Source organism: Coregonus lavaretus (genome assembly GCF_964263955.1).
Source record: "Coregonus lavaretus genome assembly, chromosome: 35".
Classification (NCBI taxonomy): Eukaryota; Metazoa; Chordata; class Actinopteri; order Salmoniformes; family Salmonidae; genus Coregonus; species Coregonus lavaretus.
The window spans coordinates 10,366,008-10,387,712 of NC_140022.1; the positions used below are offsets into that span (position 1 = coordinate 10,366,008).

A 21,705-nucleotide genomic window follows, 5' to 3' on the forward strand; every position below is an offset into this window, starting at 1 on the left:
TTCTCTATGGGTGTCTGTGGGCTTGCACTTACGCGCTTTCGTCATACATAACGTAACCACGAATGAACGTAACTAAGAAAAGACCAGGTAGCAGCCTCAATCAATTCACTACTACTATCAAAATGGCTAGGCTTCAGTCCAACTCGATTGTGTCTTTGAAAGAAGTTCCTTTTTGTCGGCGAACAAATTAAGATAAATTGGCAACGAAACAATTAGGACCTCCCAGACCAAATTTAATAATTCAACAGGTTTCTACTAAAGGCGGAAAGTCCTACACCCGAGGATTTTCCAAAAATTGGTACGAACGAAAAAAGACATTGCCACTCACTCAACTGGATGACGAGGGATACAGGCTAGCTGTCCGCCGCCACAACGATGAGGTTAGTGTTGATAATCACAAGTTTACTGGATGTGGATATGGTGTAATAAAGGCAGTTTATTCAGAGGTAAATATATCTGGAATCGCGTTCACGGACCCGTTCGTCAAACTCTTAGGGAGCTATAAATTAAGCCCCATTACTTACCATATCAGATAAGAGAAATTGCTGCAGCTACATATATTTTACATCCTGGCCCTACATAGTTCACTATTTGCATCACTTACCAAAATATTACATGTGGTCATATATGCTTGGAAAGTGGAGATGCCATAGAACGTCAAAAAAGTAAACATTGCTGGAGACACATTGTCGTTTTGGAGAAGACATCGCGTTTGCTAGCGAAGAGATTTGTTGTGGCAAATGAACTTGGGCTGGGAATTGCCAGGAACCTCACGATAAGATATATGCATCAGCATTGCGAGTCTCATGATTCTATACATATTGCGATTCGATACTGTGATTTTATTGCGCACCATATGTCTGTTGCAGAGGGATCAGAAAGCCATGAGAACGAGTTTTGATCAGTCATGGAAATAAAAGTGCTGAAAACTAATTGGCTCCCAATGTGAAAAGATTGAGAACAAGCTATGAAGGAACAATAATGGTGTTTTGGTGCAGGTACAGCCAACTAGCGCTAAAATATTGCGATATTGTCAATACAGTATATCGTAAAGTATCACTATGTAACTCGATTTCTTTCACCCCAATCCCTCAAATTAACGGTAAATAACTGAATTGTTTGCCCCACATTTAGCTAAGATGATTAGCTAGCCAGCTAACATGTTTTATTTAGTTAGCAGTCGCATCTACAATAGTTTACTGTCAATAACATGTCTCCAAAAATGACGTGGTGTCTCCAATTGTGTTGACATTTTACAATTGCAATGCGCATCCATGAGTATCCACTTTCTGTAGCTCAGCTGGTAGAGCATGGTGCTTGTAACGCCAAGGTAGTGGGTTCGATCCCCGGGACCACCCATACACAAAAATGTATGCACGCATGACTGTAAGTCGCTTTGGATAAAAGCGTCTGCTAAATGGCATATTATTATTATTATTATTATTATCTGAAGAGAGCCCCGAAACATTGTGTGCAGACATTTTATGCAATAAATGAAGTAGGTTCAATCTAGTAGTTCTGATCTTCTGATTGGTCCTGATGAGTTGGGCGAGGTCACCTCCAGGCTACTGTCACTGTTAAATTGGCTCTGAGTCGGGTTCTCTGTCTTCAAATGTTCAGCCTAAGAGAGGGGATTTTTGTGTGTGTGTGTGTGTGTGTTTAACAGTGATGATGTGTGTGTGTGTGTGTGTTTAACAGTGATGATGTGTGTGTTTGTGTGTGTGTGTGTCCTCAGAGCAAGAACTCGTGAGTTGGAAGAACTGAGAGGCCTATGGCGTGGGTGTTGTCCTTGGCCACCTGCTGACAAGGCTGACAAGATAGGACCCTTTTGTCCATTGTTATTGGATAGGAACAGAACTTATAACCAGCTCCTGACCTAAATAGATCTTAGCACAACATTTTACTCAACATATCATATTCCATATTCACTATAACAAATATATTTACTACGACATTAGCAAGAACCGCCACATCCTCAGCCGGCTAATCCAGTGTGTGAAGTTTTGCGGAGTGTTTGAGTTAGCTTTGCGAGGCAAAGATGAAACTGAGGGCTCCACCAACCCTGGTAAGCCAACACTTTTGAGATCAGTCAATAAATGCTTCTGGTATTGACTTATATGCTGCCCCTGTCTTCATGTTGTTGCTGGACATATCTTTTTTTAAATGTGTGTAGGTCACCTAAATCATCAGAAAAATTGCCCCTCCTGAGAATTTTTTCAGGAGCCGCCAGTGCTGACATATCAATACATAAGACTGTAGCATACTTATGAGTGTCCACTCACCTGGGCCAAACACCTCTCCAACTGGCTCGCTGACTTCCCCTTCCCCAGCAGAGTTCTTCATCTTGCATAAGTACTTGGAACCGCTGTTTGAATTGCCAGTGTCGCTCTTAGAGACAGTATGATTTTTGACTAAGACCTCCCACGCCCCCTCTCCCACTTTCCAGTTGTAGGTGATGGGTTCAGCATCAGTGGTGTTGCCCTCACAGGTCAGAGTGCAGGAGGTTTTGTTGGTGTTACAGGAATAAGTGATTGTGGGTTTGGGGACTTCCTCTGTAAATAGAGGAAAGAAACAGGAATAATTTGGGGAAATGTTTGTGAGGCACTGAATAACCTGCTGTTTCTACAAGACCACACACACACATACACACATGTATATATATACACACACACACACACACACACAGAGAGAGAAACACTTACTGATAACAGATAGTTTATATGTCTTGTCAAGCAGTTTGCTGTTGAACTCCACAGAATAAATTCCACTGTCTGTTTTCGTCAAGCCTCTGATTCTCAGCTCTCCAGTAGTCTGGTCCAGGGTTGTGCGCTTTTTGAAGGCAGCATAGATGTCCAGACCAACAAAATCCTTGTCCCACTCTGCCACCTTGTTCTTCCCATGCTTCCATAGGATGCTTGTGATGGGGCCAGGCACTGTGGACTTGTCTGGTTTCAACAAGACCTCACCTCCCACTTTATGATAAAGATCATCTGGAAAAGCAGACATTTCATACATGTAAAAGAGTATCAATGTATCCAGGGTAACACATTATGGTTAGGGTATAAATATGTAGTCTTAACCCTATTGGCATTGAAATAGACATTATTATCAACCTTTACTTTTTATGTCTAGAATTCTGCTTGCTGGGAGTATCAAGGCCTATGTAGTCTGCCCACTTTGCCAGTATTTTCCCCCTCACCATCGGCACTTGAGTGGAAACTGATCTAGACTACACCACAGATGAAAATCTTTGGGTACACCCTGCCTCAGAGGCTGTCCACTATTATATCACCAGCTAGGTTTCCATCCAGTTTGCGACAGATTTCATGCAAATATTCTAACATCTGCATAAAACAATATGCACATTTTCCCAGTAGAGAGATTTTTTCCAACAAAAAGACTTTGTGCCTAATGACGTAGTCCACATAAAAATTACTTTTGCCGTTAAATTCCCATGTACCGAAGGAAAAATACAAGTTAAATGGGTTTCCATTTTACACTCCACTGATGGTTTGTCTTCTTCTTCTCATTTGTTCCCGTTGGCAACGACAGGATGTGGTCTATCTTAGTTATAAATATCTCTGGTACTACTCTTTGGCGCCTCCTTCTTCTTCTATGAGTTTTAACGGCGGTTGGCATCCAGTAAATGTTGCATTACCGCCACCAACTAGACTGGAGTACAACTCCCTTATACATTGTTTGAAAAAATAAAGAAATAAAGAAATACCCTACCATCTAACACTACACTCACAAACAAATATAAAAATAACACCACCCTACTCCACTATTTCAATCTATTTAGTACTAACTCAGGCCAACAACCTGAAAGCATGGGACACCACCACTTAACACACCCTGTAACTCTTCTGATGTCAAGTCTCGCACACCCAAATACCTTTCTGCAGCTGCAACCACAACCTCAATTTTCTGCGACTTACGTTCCATCCCTGCAGTACAGTTGATAACCATTGCTATAAATGCTCAAAATCCAATCTTATTAAAACATATATCACTTGTTGGTTTATCCCTCTGTACTGGTACAGATCACTACTCACACCACTTCTCTCACTATCCCTCCCCCTTGACCCATCTTCCTCTACTTTCTTCACTGCCTCAGCATATGACAACTTCTGCACTACTCTAACCCTGGAAACCTCAACCTGCCTCTCTCGCATGGGACATTTCTGATCCCCAGCCACATGGGCAACCCTACAATTAACACATACCACTACTTTCCCCAATGCTACACATTCCTTTGTCTCATGCCCTTCTGCACACTTCTCATACCTAGGAACCTCCCTCCTACACACCTGTAACAACGTAATGTATTCGGCACAAAAGCTTGTACAGGATAACTTATATATCCTAACATCACTTTGTTGGGCAAAGACTCAACATCAAAACTCAAAAGAACAGACAATGACTCTGTTTCACCACTCATGCCACCCTGTCTGCGTCGCACCAAACGACAAGCATCACAAACACCGGGAATCTTCCCCTTCAGTTGGTCAACTTTTACATTTACTGCTACCCCAGTAATCACTCCTTTCAATGGTGCCCTTTTATTGAGCGCAAAACAATTCACATCTCTTGACCCCATTAGTTTAACACGGAGTGCCTGCTTCCTCTGACCAGCAGAAACACAAACAATTATCACCAGACCACTTCTGGTTTCCCTCACCGATTCCACAGCACCTAACTCTGTTTTCACCCACCCTGAAACCACAAATGGATCAGCCAAAAGGCAAGGGTCCACTTTTTCCAAAAATGTCACTCCTACTGTCACAGACTCATCTTTATCCTGACCCTCGGTGCAAGCCTCGGGCTCAGAGAACTTCACCACACCTACCACTTCCGATACTTCGCCCTCATTCATTTCCATTTCTCCTACTGTCTTCAACTCACTCTAATACTTTCTACCATTCCCCTTTAACAAATCATCTCCCTTCTAAATAAATAAAATAAATAAATATTCACCATTTTTAACCGACTCAAGCTCACCCTCTTCCTCCTCCCTCCCTCTCTCTCTTAGACCTCCTCTGCCTCTCCTTTTCCCTCCATTCCTCCTCCTACTGCACTTCTCTTGACATACATCTTGTTCTTGCCTTGTCAAGGAATGCCATTTAACCGGCTGTCACAATCTCTGTACAATCAGCACAAACCCCTCCTTGATGGTTTGTCACAAAAACTGTTGCGTTATATAGCAAAATGTTTGCCCACTCTGGTCTTCGCACATACACTCCAGCCAAAAACTGTGGGGGTAAACTATCTACATTATGACATCATTATGGATAACAGCGATATTATTTGTATTTGTCAAACGGCAGCAAAGCATCGATCATCATGTCACCAGGATAAGACCCTCAATATTTATTTGAAAGTAGCATTAAGCTCATCACCTTGCACTTTCACCACCCTGTGAAGTTCATCACACCTTATTTCATCTGTAGCCTGTTGCATTGAATAGCAAAATGCCTACTCTGGTCTTGGCACTTATGCTCTAGCCAACAGCTCGCAGCTACAGTGAGGATAAGATATCTACATTATGACATTATTATGGATAAGAGCGAGAATATTTGTATTTATCAAATGGCAGTCAAGCATCGATCATCATGTCACCAGAATAAGACCTTCTATATTTATTGGACAGGAGCATCAAGATCACAGTGCACTTCACCACCCTGTGAAGTTCACCATAACTTATTTCATCTGTACCCTAATAAACTGCATGGTTTCCTGACGAGTCATAGTGAGACCCATACCATATCATCGTGTGACTATAAGTTTACTTCGATATGATGGCTATTATATCAATATTTGCGCATAAAGCAGGGTCGGCGTTATGGGCGGGCCAATGCACTACCGAACCTCCTTGCCTATCCAAATAAAATATGGAAATATTGATCATTTATTTGACCGAGATGCGCGCCGACAGAAAGACGCATCAATCTCAGATAAAGCATCCGAGCGAGCAAAATAGCGCCCCTCTGTCTCCGTAAGTGTAGACCATGCGTCTGATGCTGTCTGGACAAAAGGAGTATGGCATGTCATACTTTTTCTGGCCAGACAGAATCAGATACATGGGCTACATATAGTAAGACTGAGCGGCGCTGTTTCGCACTCTCGCAAAAATCTGTCCTGAAATAAACCCAATGCGTTTCTATGGGCATAATATGCAGACCTAAGCTTGTCGCCTGCATTCCCGACAACGACTCGCATTATTTGGGCGGAGACCTGAGCATCATAATACGCCATTTAGCAGACGCTTTTATCCAAAGCGACTTACAGTCATGCGTGCATACATTTTTTTTCTTCTTTTTTTGTGTATGGGTGGTCCCGGGGATCGAACCCACTACCTTGGCGTTACAAGCGCCGTGCTCTACCAGCTGAGCTACAGAGGACCACATATATACAGCTCTCTGGTTTCAGGCACTTGCGAATTAGAAAGGAAAATGTGTGCACTGTTCGGATGCTGCCTTTCCTTAAAGTAAATTGATGTTTTGCAAAAATTACCTAATTACTCCTGTCTAAATAAAATAATTCAAAATACTTTACCAGAGAGCTTGACTTAGCCACAGAGGATCATTAGCTTCTTTTTTTTACAAAAATAGCTGTGGATTGTTTCTAATCACAAATCGATGCCTATTTGGGAAGCCTGCAATTTGGGCAGCACATGTGGCAATATGCCTAGCTGATTATTGAGTTGCAGCTGTCAGTGAAATACATCTCAAATGTGTGAAGATAATGTGTCTTCAGAATAATTTACACTGAAACAAAATATGAACGCAGCATGTAATGTGTTGGTCATATATTTCATGAGCTGACATAACAAATCCCAGAAATGTTCCACATGCACAAAAAGCTTATTTCTCTCAAATGATGTGCACAAATTTGTTTACATCCCTGATAGTGAGCATTTCTCCTTTGCCAAGATAATCCATCTACCTGACAGGTGTGGCATATCAAGAAGCTGATTAAACAGCACTATCATTACATAGGTGCACCTTGTGCTGGGGTCAATAAAAGGCCACTTTAAAATGTGCAGTTTTGTCACACAACACAATGCCACAGATGTCTCAAGTTTTGAGGGAGCGTGCATTTGGCATGCTGACTGCAGGAACGTCCACGAGAGCTGTTGCCAGATATTTGAATGTTAATTTCTCTACCATAAAATGTAAAAATGTAAAAATAAGCTGTCGCCAACGTTGTTTTAGAGAATTTGGCAGTACGTCCAACTGGCCATACAACCACAGACCATGTGTAACCACGCCAGCCCAGGACCGCCACATCCGGCTTCTTCACCTACGGGATCGTCTGAGGGTGTGTTCTGAGTAGTATTTCTGTCTGTAATAAAGCCCTTTTGTTGGGAAAATCTCATTCTGATTGGCTGGGCCTGGTTCCCCAGTGGGTGGGCCTGGCTGCCAAGTGGGTGGGCCTATACCCTCCAAGGCCCACCCATGGCTGCACCCCTGCCCAGTCATGTGAAATCCATCTATTAGGGCCTCATTTATTTATTTCAATTGACTTATTTCCTTATATGAACTGTAACTCAGTAAAATCTTTGAAATTGTTGCATGTTGCGTTTATATTTTTGCTCAGTATAAAATGTTGAGACAAGAAGAAGGGGAGTGGTGTGTGCTGAAGATATGGGCGTCTTTCTCCAGAATGCATGCACTCAGCTCTCCAGAATGTGCTTGGCAGTCTCCAGACAATTCTTGCACATTCATTGTTACATTGTGTGAATTATTTGCCCTTTGATTGTTTCTTTTTTATCAATTCCTCATTACATATGTAACTAGTAGGTCTAGTAAATGTACCGTTAATCCCCGTCATTTGGTTACATTAATTACTGTTAATGCATGAATAACAGTAATTTACCGTTCTCATTCTCGAGTGGAAACGGTGTTTGCAAAGTTCACAACTTGCTACACTTGTGAGAAACACCTTTCGGTTTATTTCATAACCATAATTTAGGAGTTTTGTCAAATGTTTCATTTTGTTTTGTTTGGAGTGCTCCATGTGAGCATGTGTGTGTTCTCTGTCCTGATAATGTAGGGGTCAATGTATCCATATGGCATAGGCTGGTGCTCTTGCATTTAGTTGAATTTTAACTTTTAGATTTTTATCATTTTTATGTAGATTTTTATGATTTACCACGTGACAATAATTTTGAGAAACGCAAACGTTATTATTGAAATGAAACCATTGCATCAAAATGTGCAGATAAAAGATTATAATAACTGGCATAATAAGCTTCTCCAAACTTGAAACTCTCGAGCTGCCTATGGTCTTTATTATAACACCAATGCAAAAGCGTGCACACAGGAGGTCCCATTGGGAAAAAAACGGGCCCGCCTATAGAAATCAAATGCCCAACCAACTGATTTGTTCTGGCGCCATACTCTTTCGGTCCAGACAGCATCAGATACATGGTCGACGCATACTGAGGGGCACTGTTTCGCTCGCTCGGATGCTTTATCTGAGATTAATGCGTCTTTCTGTTGGCGTGAGTTTGGTGAGCCCAGGACTCAATATCCGATAACTTCCTGAAGTTGGCTCAGTGTGTAGCTAAACTGAATAAGAAGGGCGCGGTCCTTATTTCTCATCGAAACCCACATAGACGTCGTTTAAAACCATTCTGACTTTCCATGTTGAAAATCAATATGAAGAGCGTGTTTAGGATATTGTCCATCCATAATGTCATAATTTTTTTTTTTTTCAGTGATATGAATCCCACTCGGCGGGTGCGCTTCTAACTTGAAGTTGCAGCGCACATAATGTTTATAAAGGACATTATCTTACATATACCTATTGTTCATGATAATCAAATATTATGATGTGATGTTGTAGGATAGGATCTACATTTAGCACACAATAGCAAACAAGTGGCCTAACAAATAGTAGGTAGACCAAACACTTAAGTTCGGCCTACCAGTATGTTCAACTTACCTCCGGAGACGACAGTTCGTGCAAGACAAAGCCAGAAGCACAATCTGATGAGCGTTAGTTTGGGCATATTGTACATTTGTTTGGATTATAAATACAATTAAGTTCAAATGAGATATGCTAAATCCCTGTGTGGCTCATCGCCTAGCCTACTTCTGATCTTTAGATTTCATGAGGCTGTGAAAGTGAAAGTAAAATGTGGTTTAGTTCCTCCCTCCAGGTGTTGCTAACTCCTCAGTAAGGAAAGTAGCTATTGGCTGTCCTAAAAGTCGCTAAATGATGTCATCACCCGATTTGCATAATTGGTCATGTGCATGTAATTGTGATGGATGCTGTAGGAGAGAGGAATAATGTCATGGGAGAGACAAAAGGGAGTAAAAAACACCCTACATTTACACCCCGCCCTGAATGTAAGCCAGGGCGGGATCAGCCAGCGCCGGCTTTCTGCATGCGCGATTCATTTGCAGTCTGGACGCGGAGGGGTGAACATCTCCTGCTCTGACTGCAGCTGGATTGCTGCGCGAGGACTGGGCCGCCTGTGAGTGCTTTGGGACAGGGGTGGGACGGCAGCACCCGCTGCTCGTTGAGAAGAGTAAGAACGATACGTGCTTTCACGTCAGAGTCTCCAATAACACCAGAAAAAGTCGCTAGATTTGTCGCTAGTCGCTTTTTTTGAAAATGTGTCGCTAGAGGGGTCTGAAACTCGCTAACCCTCTGCATGAGTCGTCCTCTTCGTGGAAAATAAAATAACGTTCCATTTGACTTGTAAATAATGTTTAATAGCTGCAATACAATCACACTGTATACCTACAACTGGCATTATGTTTATATGCTATATTAACTATTTTTTAAATCTAACCACTTCTGGAATATTTCTTGACGTAGTCGTGCCCATACCTGGTCTTTAGCGCCTCCCTGTGTGTATAATTGGCTACAATGCACAGAATTACATATCAAATTTAGAATTGATAGGATCTCTGTGCTAAAATGTAACTACCCTGGCGTTACAAGCGCCATGCTCTACCAATTGAGCTACAGAGGACCACTTAATAGGCTAACCCAAAAGAGATAGAAAATAGATGAGTTTGCTGAAGAGAAACAAACCTTCCCTTTACAGAATCTAAATATTTGTCAAACACACTATATACACTACATTACCAAAAGTATGTGGACACCTGCTTGTCGAACATCTCATTCCTAAATCATGGGCATTAATATGGAGTTGGTCCCCACTTTGCTGCTACAACAATCTCCACTCTTCTGGGAAGGATTTCACTAGATGTTGGAACATTGCTGCGGGGACTTTGCTGCTGCGCCACATGAGTGGTTAGTCAGGTCGGGCACTGATGTTGGGCGATTAGGCCTGGCTTGCAGTCGGCGTTCCAATTTATCCCAAAGGTGTTCGATGGGGTTGAGGTCAGGGCTCTGTGCAGGCTAGTCAAGTTCTTCCACACCGATCTCGTCAAACCATTTCTGTATGGACCTCACTTTGTGCACAGGGGCATTGTCATGCTGAAACAGGAAAGGGCCTTCCCCAAACTGTTGCCACAAAGTTGAAAGCACAGAATCCTCTAGAATGTCATTGTATGCTGTAGCGTTAAGATTTCCCTTCACTGGAACTAAGGGGCCTAGCCCGAACCATGAAAAACAACCCTAGACCATTATTCCTCCTCCACCAAACTTTAAAGTTGGCACTATGTGTTGGGGCAGGTAACGTTCTCCTGGCGTCCGCCAAACCCAGATTTGTCCGTCGGACTGCCAGATGGTGAAGCGTGATTCATCACTCCGGAGAACGCGTTTCCACTGCTCCAGAGTCCAATGGTGGAGAGCTTTACATCACTCCAGTGCACGCTTGGCATTGCGCATGCTGATCTGAGAATTGTGTGGCTAAGAAACTCCTGACGAACAGTTATTGTGCTGACATTGCTTCCAAAGGCAGTTTGGAACTCTGTAGTGAGTGTTGCAACCGAGGACAGATTATTTTTATGCGCTACGTGCTTCAGCACTCAGCGGTCCTGTTCTGTGAGCTTGTGTGGCCTACCACTTCACGGCTGAGCCGTTGTTGCTCCTAGACATTTCCACTTCACAATAACAGCACTTACAGTTGCCCAGGGCAGCTCTAGCCAGGGAGAAATTTGACAAACTGACTTGTTGGAAAGGTGGCATCCTATGACGGTGCCATGTTGAAAGTCACTGAGCTCTTCAGTAAGGCCATTCTACTGCCAATGTTTGTTTAAGGAGATTGTATGGCTTTGTGGTCGATTTTATACTGTACATCGGTCAGCAACGGGTGTGGCTGAAATAGCCGAATCCACTAATTTGCAGGGGTGTCCACAAACTTTTGTATATATAGTGTATATTCAACAAGTGCTTTTCAACTGGTTTCTTCTGGTACAGAGGCTGTACCTGTACTGGTATCTGTTGGTCCAGAGGATTTACCTATACTTCTCTATGAGGTAGACAGGGTATCTGAGCTACTCTCTATGGCTGTACATGCTGTATCTGAGCTGGTGTCTACTGGTCCAGAGGACTTACCTATACTTCTCTATGAAGTAGACAGTATCTGAGCTACTCTCTATGGCTGTACATGCTGTATCTGAGCTAGTGTCTACTGGTCCAGAGGGTGCACCTGAACTGTATTTTACTGGAGTAGATAGTGTACCTACATGCTGTATCTGAGCTGGTGTCTACTGGTCCAGAGGGTGCACCTGAACTGTATTTTACTGGAGTAGATAGTGTACCTACATGCTGTGGCTCTGAGACCAGCTGACAATCCTGGACTGCTTCTATCAGGAGTGTCTGGACTGTCTGACACTGAGTTAGTGGGTCTCCTCAGACCTGATAGGCCAGGTGTTCCTCCCTCTCTGTCTACCTGACCACTGCTCCTCTGGGTTTCCACTAGGCGTCCTTGTTCTACACCCATCTGATAGCAATGAGAGTGTCTTATAGATCAGGGGTTCCCAAACGTTTTCACTCGGGACCCCCTTGCACCACGTGCGCACCACTGTTCACACCCCTCTTGTAGTTGGAGAGAATTTTGCAGGTTTAAAGCTTATTTCCTGAAATTCTACACATTTTGTCATGGTGTGCAAATAAACATTTGCAGTTTTAAAGCATATTTTCTTGCAATTCTATATATTTTGCCATGTCTAATGTGTATTCATGTGATATTTAAGTGAGTAAAGAATTACAACAGTATCTATGACATGGGCTAGTTGATCTGGACATTTATAAATAGCTCTCTAAGGTATGCAATGACTAACATAACAAGAGGAACCGATGATGCACCACCCAATTTCGAAATTGCACCTTGTGCATTCTACTATTACAACTTTCAAGAGTACGTTTAAAGAAGTTAAGTTAAGTTCTTTCCCTCCTCTCTCTCTGATGCTCCATCTTCATCCCTTCTCTGAGGGGTTGGTGGAGACCTCTGACCGTCAGTCTGGCTGTTGTGTGTGGCTCTGCTGGATTCCTCCTCTTGCTCCTCTGACCCTGGCTCCACCTCAGAGTGCATGTCCTCCTGTTATTGGGAATCACTTTCTTATTTTCTATATCTCTCCTCTTCCTTCCCTTCTTCCTGTGTTTTCTCTTCTTCTTCCTCCTCTTCCTCTGCTTTCCCTCTTCCTCCTCATCTCCATCTCGTCTTCCCTCATTCTCTCCCTCTCCCTCTGTCTCTCCATCTCCCCCTATCTTTGCATCATAACCTCTGACACTTGCCTCATGTGACTCCTGGTCAGATCCATTCCCATAATCCTCTGTCCCCCACTGTGTATCCTGATTGTGGTTCAGGCTGTATCCATCTCTGGTATGTGACATCCGAGGGGGCTTTGGAGAGGGTGAGATGAGCCTGTGACATGTCCTCCTCTCCCTCACTCTTCCTTCACTGCCCTGTCTCTTTCTCCCTCTCCATTCCCAGATACCTTAGTCAGTGTCCTCACCTGAGATCTAGGCTGAAAGGCATTGGAATTCCAGCCCTGATTCTGGTCCTTTTGTTTGAGCGGGCTATTACTCACAACATCACCTGTGTTATCAGTAGACCCTGCCTCATCTAGTAATGGCTGCTTCTCTCCCTCACTCTCTCTGGTTATCACAGCCTTGCTGGTGTGGGTAATCTGGTTACTGTTGCACGGCTGTTAAATGTGATGTAGTAGAGCATATGAAAGTCTATTTCAGAAAAACACTTTTACTTTCTTACTTTCCAAATCTGAATATTTACTTGACCTAGAATCATTCTTTGATCCTGAGATAGCTAGGTACAATTGTTGATATGGAAAATACATTTCCATCAAACTTCAAGGAGGAGACTCAAATAATGAAAAATGTATGGTAAGATTTACAGTAAGCACATGGGCTTACCTTTGGAACACTTCCAGCAGATGAGACAGGCCACTACACATGGAAGAACAGCCAATAGAACAGAAGCCAAGACACCAATCACAGCACCAGCTATTAGGGGGACAATGGAAACATGCAAATACAGAAACAGTTGGAGACGGTCAGATAGACAAAAACATATTTTGTTGATGTCACCCATATCTGCTTGTTCTATCTATCTTGTTAAGCTGTGGCCTTTCAGTCATTGCTGTTGTAGGTTCGTGTCATCTCACTGACTGGGTTTCTGGCCTTACAGGTGTAGCTGTCTGTCTGACTCTGGGGATTTGATGTTGAAGTGCTGTCTAGTTTGTTCCACATCTCCCCCTGGTGGTCAGGCCAATCACAGCGGTACACCACCAGCAGACCCTTAGCACTGCAGCGAAGTGTTGCCATGGTACCGCTCAATTCACAGGTGATGTCAGGTTGTGATACTGGCTCTGTTGATGGAAATGGAGGAGTATGTCACATAGCAGAGGACACCTGGTGGTGCACACACACTCTCTCTCTCTTTCTCTCTCTCTTTCTTTCTCTTTCTCTTCTTTACAATCTGTTTGTGTTCTCTGTTTCTCTCTCTCTCTCTTTTAATCTCTATTAGGCTGCATTTCAAAACAGGTTTTGTTGGAGTTTCAGGAAGAAGTGATTGTGGGTTTAGGGACTGCGTCTGTAAATCCGGGAGAGAGAGACAAAGACAAAGCAGGAAGAAAAGCTTGTGAGGCACTGAATAATCTGCTTTAATATAGAGGCACACACACACACACACACACACACACACTGCAATACTGCAAGCAAAGGAACAAACATGCACACACACACATACTGTACACACACACGCGCTTACTGATAAGACAGTTTATATGTCTTGTCAAGCAGTATGCTGTTGAACTCCACAGAATAAACTCCTGTTTTCGTCAAGCTGGTGATTCTCAGCTCTCCAGTAGCCTGGTCCAGGGTTGTGCGGCTTTCAAAGGCACTATAGGTGTACAGCCCAAAATCCTTGTCCAACTCTGCAGCCTTGTTCAAGCCATTCTTCCATGGGATGCATGTGATGGGGTCAGTTATAGTGGACTTGTCCAGGGTCAACACAAGATACTCTCCCACTTTTCTGTAGAGCTGTTCATTTGGAAAACCAGACATCATACACGTGAAATTGAACTAGTGACTGGTGTCCAGGTTAGAGGTTAACACTCTAAATGGGCCTACATAGCCCTATTGACATTGAAAGTGATACATATTATCTACAGTAACCATAATAACAGTTAATGTCAGTTTACATGCACTTTTAAATGTGTCATGTAGTTCCTATGTGGGAATGATGTTATGCATGGTTGATGTATAGCCCTTAAAATAAACTGATGCCAAACTACAGCAGGTAAGTGAAGGTTACCACCCACAATTTCAGCTGTTAAAATCTCTCTCCTTGCCAATACAATAGGCCTATAATATGTAATCATTGGGAGGCAGAAGTGGAAACCCCAAGGGTTGGGGAGTAACTGATTACATGTAACCTACCAACCCTGGAAACCCCCTACTTCTTATGGTAAAGCCACCCACACACACAGCCTAAATGAACCATCCTTTTATGGACCTGCAGATAGGCCTTATGCACAGTCACATATTACAGATATAGTGTGTTGTCGATATGATATCGAAAACGTAGCATACTTGTGCGACCATGTTTTATTATTAGCAGTGTCGTAAGATTATGTTGTTTTGACTTGTGTTGTGATGTACTTCCAAGTGCGCCGCGATATCGCGGCTTATTTGCATAAAGTACAGCTTTCCCCAACTTTGGTACCGCCCTGTTCACGTCCCTCGTCCATGCTCGCATCACCCCAACCAGTGTTGCCATGTTGCTCGTTTTCTAGCGAATTGGGTTACTTTGAAAACTATGTCGCAGGTGAAAATGTATTGGTTGCGGGTTTTTGGGCTATTTCTATGTTTCACCGCGGCCGCCATGACATTTCTCTTAAAATATATATATTTCACTGTGACCTGCTGCTGATTGTCAGGCAGTGAGGCAGGCTGTTGCTGAGTGAGTAAGTGGTGGAGAGGGCCGGAGGGGTGTGTGTGTGTGTTGAGTGAGCACTAGTCATAGATAGAACAATAAGGCAATTTAACATCTTTACTACAGTTATTGGCTGAGTCACGTGAGCGAGAGGAGCAAGCGCAAGCACACGCGCACGTTGTGACATCTTTCTACCAGTTGTAGGTAGGCTATTTAGATTGTCATTATGGAGACACCTATTTCCAAACTTTTTTCCATAAAACATGTTAATACGCTAGAACTGATGCACATCAAGAAATGACGGAGACAAAGCACTGGAAAACGACTTTGGGCGCACTAGAGCGCATTAATACATCTGCTCCGATGGGGTTTAAACTGCATTCTAATGTTGACTGCTTAAAGAAAACTGTATCAAGCGAAATGCTTAATGTAGGCTCAGTTCTTGGTCTCGGGGGCTGCCTGGGTGGGAATTTGAAATGGAAGTTATGGAACTCCCTCGCGTGGTTCTTTTTATGTGGAAAAGTCCTCAATGAAACTGACATTAGGCTAAATGTGGAGAATTATACATTTGCCTCTGTTGGCCATCAAGTAGCCTATTAATGTATATGCCATTGTAGGCTACCATTTGATACAATAAATATGTTGAAATGACAACATCACTGGAGTCATTGCAAATCAATTTGTGCCACTTGTGTAGTCTACCTGGAGCTGGCAAACCAATGTAATAAATAGCCTATAACTTCAGTTTATTGTTGTTGTAGCCTTGTGTTATTATCAACGCATTAGATCGACGGTAACAGTAGTCAGATTAGGCTACAGGTAAAACACATTCTAAAAAGTAAACACTGGCTGTTGTTGACAAGCATATTCAGTTCATATACATATTATTAATATTTAATTCAGTGATTGAAATTATGGCCCCATCTTCAGTAGCCTATTCCAGCAGGCTATTGGGAAACACAAGCACTTCTTATTGCGAAATCGCCTCGCTATTCATATTGAATAATTTAGTCTGTTAATTTGGACTAAGCATTTTCTACATCTTGTCTAGGCTACTGTAGACTCTCTGAAATGAGATGTAGGCCTATCAGGGGCTATAGGCTACCTGCCTTTATCAAAGCAAACTATGGCAAAATGTAATTAGAATCAAAAACCCAGATTTTAGTCTGTAGCCTATGCCTATTGAAATGACAAGTCAATCTCGCAAATGGGCCATCTATAATGGGTTGTAGACTTAACATCTGGAACATAACAGCACAATTGCCAGAAAATAGCCTAATATTAGTTTTTTATGTTCATCCTAGTGTTGCTACTCAGAGATTTCGAGATCGTCTGTCCAACTTTCATCACTCAAACTCTCCTGTTGGATGTATCTATAGTTATGCACATGCGCAAAGGGGATTGATTTACAATTATAAACCTGGTTCGAGCCCTTAATGCTGATTGGCTGAAAGACGTTGTATGTCAGACCATATACCACAGGTATGACAAAACATTACTTTTAACTGTTCTAATTAGTTGGAAACCAGTTCATGATAGCAATAAGGCACCCTGGGGGTTTGTGGTATATGGCCAATATACCATAGCAAACGGCTGTATCCAGGCACTCCGTGTCTGTTGTGCTTGAGGACATCCCTTAGCCCTGGTATATTGGCCATATACCCGTACCCAGTGGTGTAGTGGTCCCTGGAGAAGTGGGTATACTCTCAGTATTCACCTTTTTTTTTTTTAAGTAGTCCAGAAAAAAGCCCTGTTTTAGAAACAGTGACATGTAAGACTATGATTTAGTTTACCCAAAAATATGTAATTTCTACTTGCACACTATTATAAAATGATCATGACTTGATTAGGAGCAGTTTGTAGTTACTACTGGTCACAAGAGCAGCCTGGATGAATGTAAAATGTATTTATCATGAGGCAAACAGGAAATGGTGTTTCGATTATTTTTTGCACATTTATTTAAATAAAATACTTCAAATCTGAAGGTGACAATGCATCCTTGTTCATATTGCTATATGCTTTGTTTTGAACATGTTCATTTACCGGTAAATCATTCAACAAAATATGTTACAACAATATTTAGTTAACAATTAACAAAAATATATGCATTAACAACACATCAACAGTGATATACTCTCTCAACCCAGCACTGGGTTTCTGACCTTTGCTCATACTACAGTATATTCCAGACAAATTTGCTTTCTGCAGGAGCTTTCACACTGCACTGTCTAGAACGCACCGAAGAGGCAGCACGATGGCTCTTCAACCAGGTCCTTGTATATTTTCTAGGATCAAACTTGGAAGTTGGTGGGCCGTTGATATTAATCATCATCAAGTTTGATATGTTTGAGATCAGAAGGACAGCCCTCTTGTCTGAGCTTATATTGTTCATAAGGCTAAAATTCCTCTCACACTCTGCTGTACCGACAGGGAATGTTTTCATACAGTTCATAAGTGGTTTTAGGTCCTTGGGCTCACTACTGGGCTCTTCCAGTAGGTCCCGCATCCCATTCAGTGCTTGGTCTGTGCACAAGTTAAATCGCTTGCACAGTCGCTTAACTTGTTCTTCACCATGGCGGATGCTGGGCTTTGATGGCCACTTACTCTGATCAAGGATGCTGAGGTCCATGATGGTCTCATCTTCAAAAGACAAGCGTTTCTCCAGATTGTTCACAAGGCTTTGTAAGAACTGGCCTGGATTGATAGACTTCAGCTTTGCATTTGTTTTCAGGGCTATAGACCGATACTCCCCAGTCTGTTTTGCTTCTAAAGCCTCACTATATTTCTCACCTGGACTCTCTTTGAATGACTGGATCACTCTGATTGAGCGTTTCAGCAGATGCTCTGCTCTGAGGAGCGTTATAGAACGAGACTGAAGCTCCTGTGACAGGAGACTTAGTTCATGGAGAGTGTCGTACATGAGGCCAAGGTCACAAATGAATTCTGGACTTTGAACACGGTCTAACAAACCTCTGTACATCTGCCTCTCTTTGGTGGACCTCATCTCATCACTGCAAGCATTTTTAAAGTGCTGCACAAGAGCTCCCAGGGATGTCCAAACAGCACGAACAGTCCGAAAGCTACTGGCCACCCAGCGTACATCCAAGATTCTGCCAATGCGAAGAAGTTGTGAGCCTACTTCAGCTGCTGCATTAACAAGTTCACGTTCATTTTTGTTTGACACACTATACAGAGAGTATAGCTTCTGGATAAAAGTTTTAAAGTGATTGACAGAGTTTACCTCATCAACTGCATCTGACACAGCAAGTTCAAGTCTATGGTTCATGCAGTGCCATACAAAAAGCTTTGGGAATCTCAAAGTCAGTCTGGTTGCTACTCCTGACTTCTTTCCTAGCATGACACTGGCTCCATCAGATACAAATGTTACCCAGTTTTCATGAAGCCACTCTTCTGTAAAGCCAGCATTAGTTAAACAGGTGAGTAACGCCTGTAATATGCCATCTGCTCTCTGATTTTCCAGTTCAACAAGTTCCAGGAATATGAACTCAGGGCTTTCTTCTTGAATTGATGCTTTAATAGAAACTGTCATGACAGCTTTGTGACTTAAAGAAGATGCCTCGTCAATTAGGACAGCTAACTTACTGGATGATGCTATAATGCTACTGATGATTTTGCTCTGCATCTCACTAGCAACATGTTGTATTATTTGTGTTGCACTGTAACGTGAATGAAGTATTGAGCCCATTTTTACACCATTCAGTTCCTGCAGCTCAATGAGGCTCTCATGGTCAGAAAAGGGTCGGTTCTTTTTGGCCAGATGGTAGGCTGTTCGAAACACAGCTTCAGTTTCCTTCATGTAGGACTCAGTCATAGTCTCCACTGCATTCTCAATGGCAGCTTCTTTCTGTTGCTCTGCCACCTTCACAGCCTGAGTGTGGGCCTTGGACAACGCATGTTTCCTCACCTTATTTCTCAAGATTGACAAACTTGTTGTTCTACTTCCCTGGCCAGACACTTGAATTTCAAAGTTCATCCATTCTCTTGAGAGCGATACACCTTGTCCTTGCTCCTTGTCGATCCCAATGGAGTTCACACTGCTACAGACCAGACATCCTGCGAAGCATAAACAAACAATGTAACTACTCCTGTATCCACAGCTGTACGTGTGCATGGTCCTTTACACACACACACACACACACACACACACACACACACACACACAAAGTTATCTGTGCCCACTGTTTCAGAAGTTACCCAAACTAGCAATCTACCTAAACTTACCCAATTTTTTGTTTTTGGATCCCAACCAGGGGTTCTTGGATTTGAAGTCTTCTGTTTGTTTAGCACTCCACAGGTCTGGCCAGTCATTATTGATGTCTACAGACAACAACAAAACTAATTATGCATCTCCCTGTCTCTCTCTCTCTCACACACTTACACACACACACACACACACACACACACACTACTGTGATCACAATAGTCATCAGCAAGACATGGGTCCCCCTCTTTACATTAACAATCTGCATAACCAAGTGGAAATATTTTCAGCAAGTGAAGCTGAAGCATACAGGAGATTAGTGAGTGAAATACTTGGGAGAGTTTATTTAACAAAAAAACAACAAATTTAACACAAAATGTTATATAACAGTAGCATTGTAAAAAACAAACATGGATACAGACAAAATAAATAGAAGGGCAATAAAATAAATAACATCACACAGAAATTCAAAATGAGGCTTAATCTGTCAAAATCACCTTTTGTTACAGTGTGAGGCTTCACTTTTCAATAAACTGGAGATGCAATTTACTGCCTGTGTGTTCTGACCTGGTGGTGGTAGACTGGATCCTTCTCTATGCTCACACTGACTTGCCTGGCTAGCTCCCGGTTGAGAGCTGCCAGGGCTGCTGGTTTTAGGGGTGGGGTCTGCCTGGGCCTGATCTGGGCCTGATTTGTGCCTCTTTACAAAAAAGTCTGCAATATCTCCCTTCCTTTTCATGGTTACCTGTCCCTATACAAAATAAGACAGCCTGATTAGACCTCAATATTGTTTTAGGCTGAATCTTAAACTATTTGTCCCCATTCTTGTGTTTTAACTTACTTAAAAATCAACTACCAGCTTAGCTACTATGCAATTAAACTAGATCATATAGGTTAGTTAGGGCTAAGTAACTTGGCTAATGTTATAATTTAGGGCTTAGTAACTTGGCTAACGTTATAATTTAGACCTTTACAATAATAAACAAGCTTCATAAACATTGAGATAATCAGTTTCATCAGTCTGGTATGAAATTCTTATGAACTGGGTTGATTAAACACTTACTGAAAACCAACAATGCCCCGGTTTCCCCACATTATCCCAATCTACGTAGCTAGCTTCATAACGTTAGCCGACTCGCACTAACTATTGGCGGCAACATCTCTTCTCCTCTAAATGTGCAGTCACTGGCAATTTGCCAGTAGTTTAAAATAATGATTCATTTGGAAACCACCTTAAAACTTACCTCAGAATGATGTCTTCCATCAACTGGGGTGGCACACCGCCGCTTGTGTCCTTTCTTCATCCGTTGTTTGGTCTGCTGCCGTTATCGTAGTCAAGTGGCACCGGCACCTGAGTTTTTTTGTTTTTTTTTTTCACTGGCACCTGAGGTATTAGCGATATTTTCCTCGGCATGACCCGCCCTACTCTGCCTCTGATTGGCTCATCAGTCCTCATGCCTAAAGTTAACCAATCTAATCAGTGAAAGCAGCGAGTACCAGCCAATTAGAGGCAGAGGAGGGTGGGTCATGGCTTCACTATCCCCGAGGAAGAAAATAGGCAATCTGACTCACAGATATTACTGAATGATGCGCATCAGGGGGGATTTAGAAGTGGGTATACGCAATGCTGACTGAAAAATAAGTAGGTATACGCCGTATACCAGCGTATACCCTGGACTACACCTCTGCCCGTACCCCCTTGTACCTTATTGCTTAATCATAGAAGTCAAACGAGTTAAATCGACACCCATTGATGGAAAATGATCTGGCAAGTTTAACAAGGGCAAATTATATTTTCTCTTGCCACATATTCAAATTCCTTTATTAGGTCATGTCATAGCTTGCAATCATTATTTTGAGGAACCAAATTTTACTTCTAACGTCGTTACAAGTTACTACGATATTCCTTCTTCATTGGCTCGATAACGTTATGGGAAAAGGGTTTATTGAATAGATATGGCAACTCCTCTTGCCGTGAATTTTTTTTATTGGGTTAGTTTCCATGCCTTTTTGACGGGTTTTGAGTAGTCATTAGGCTACAAATTGTAACTTGACCTGGCAACCCTGCGCCCAACAATCCCCCGCCACTTTGCTTCTCTTCTGTTGGAAATGAGTGGCTTTCCGTAGTTTCATCAACCATACCGTCCTCAGAGGCACT

At 42.5% G+C, this 21,705-nt stretch overlaps 1 protein-coding gene across 1 annotated transcript in view; it reads right to left on the reverse strand.

The window, feature by feature from the left end:
- Positions 1-21,705, reverse strand: part of LOC311109868 (uncharacterized protein) — a 309,567-nt gene that overhangs the window by 12,214 nt on the left and 275,648 nt on the right. The gene's annotated exons all lie outside the window — the stretch shown is intronic.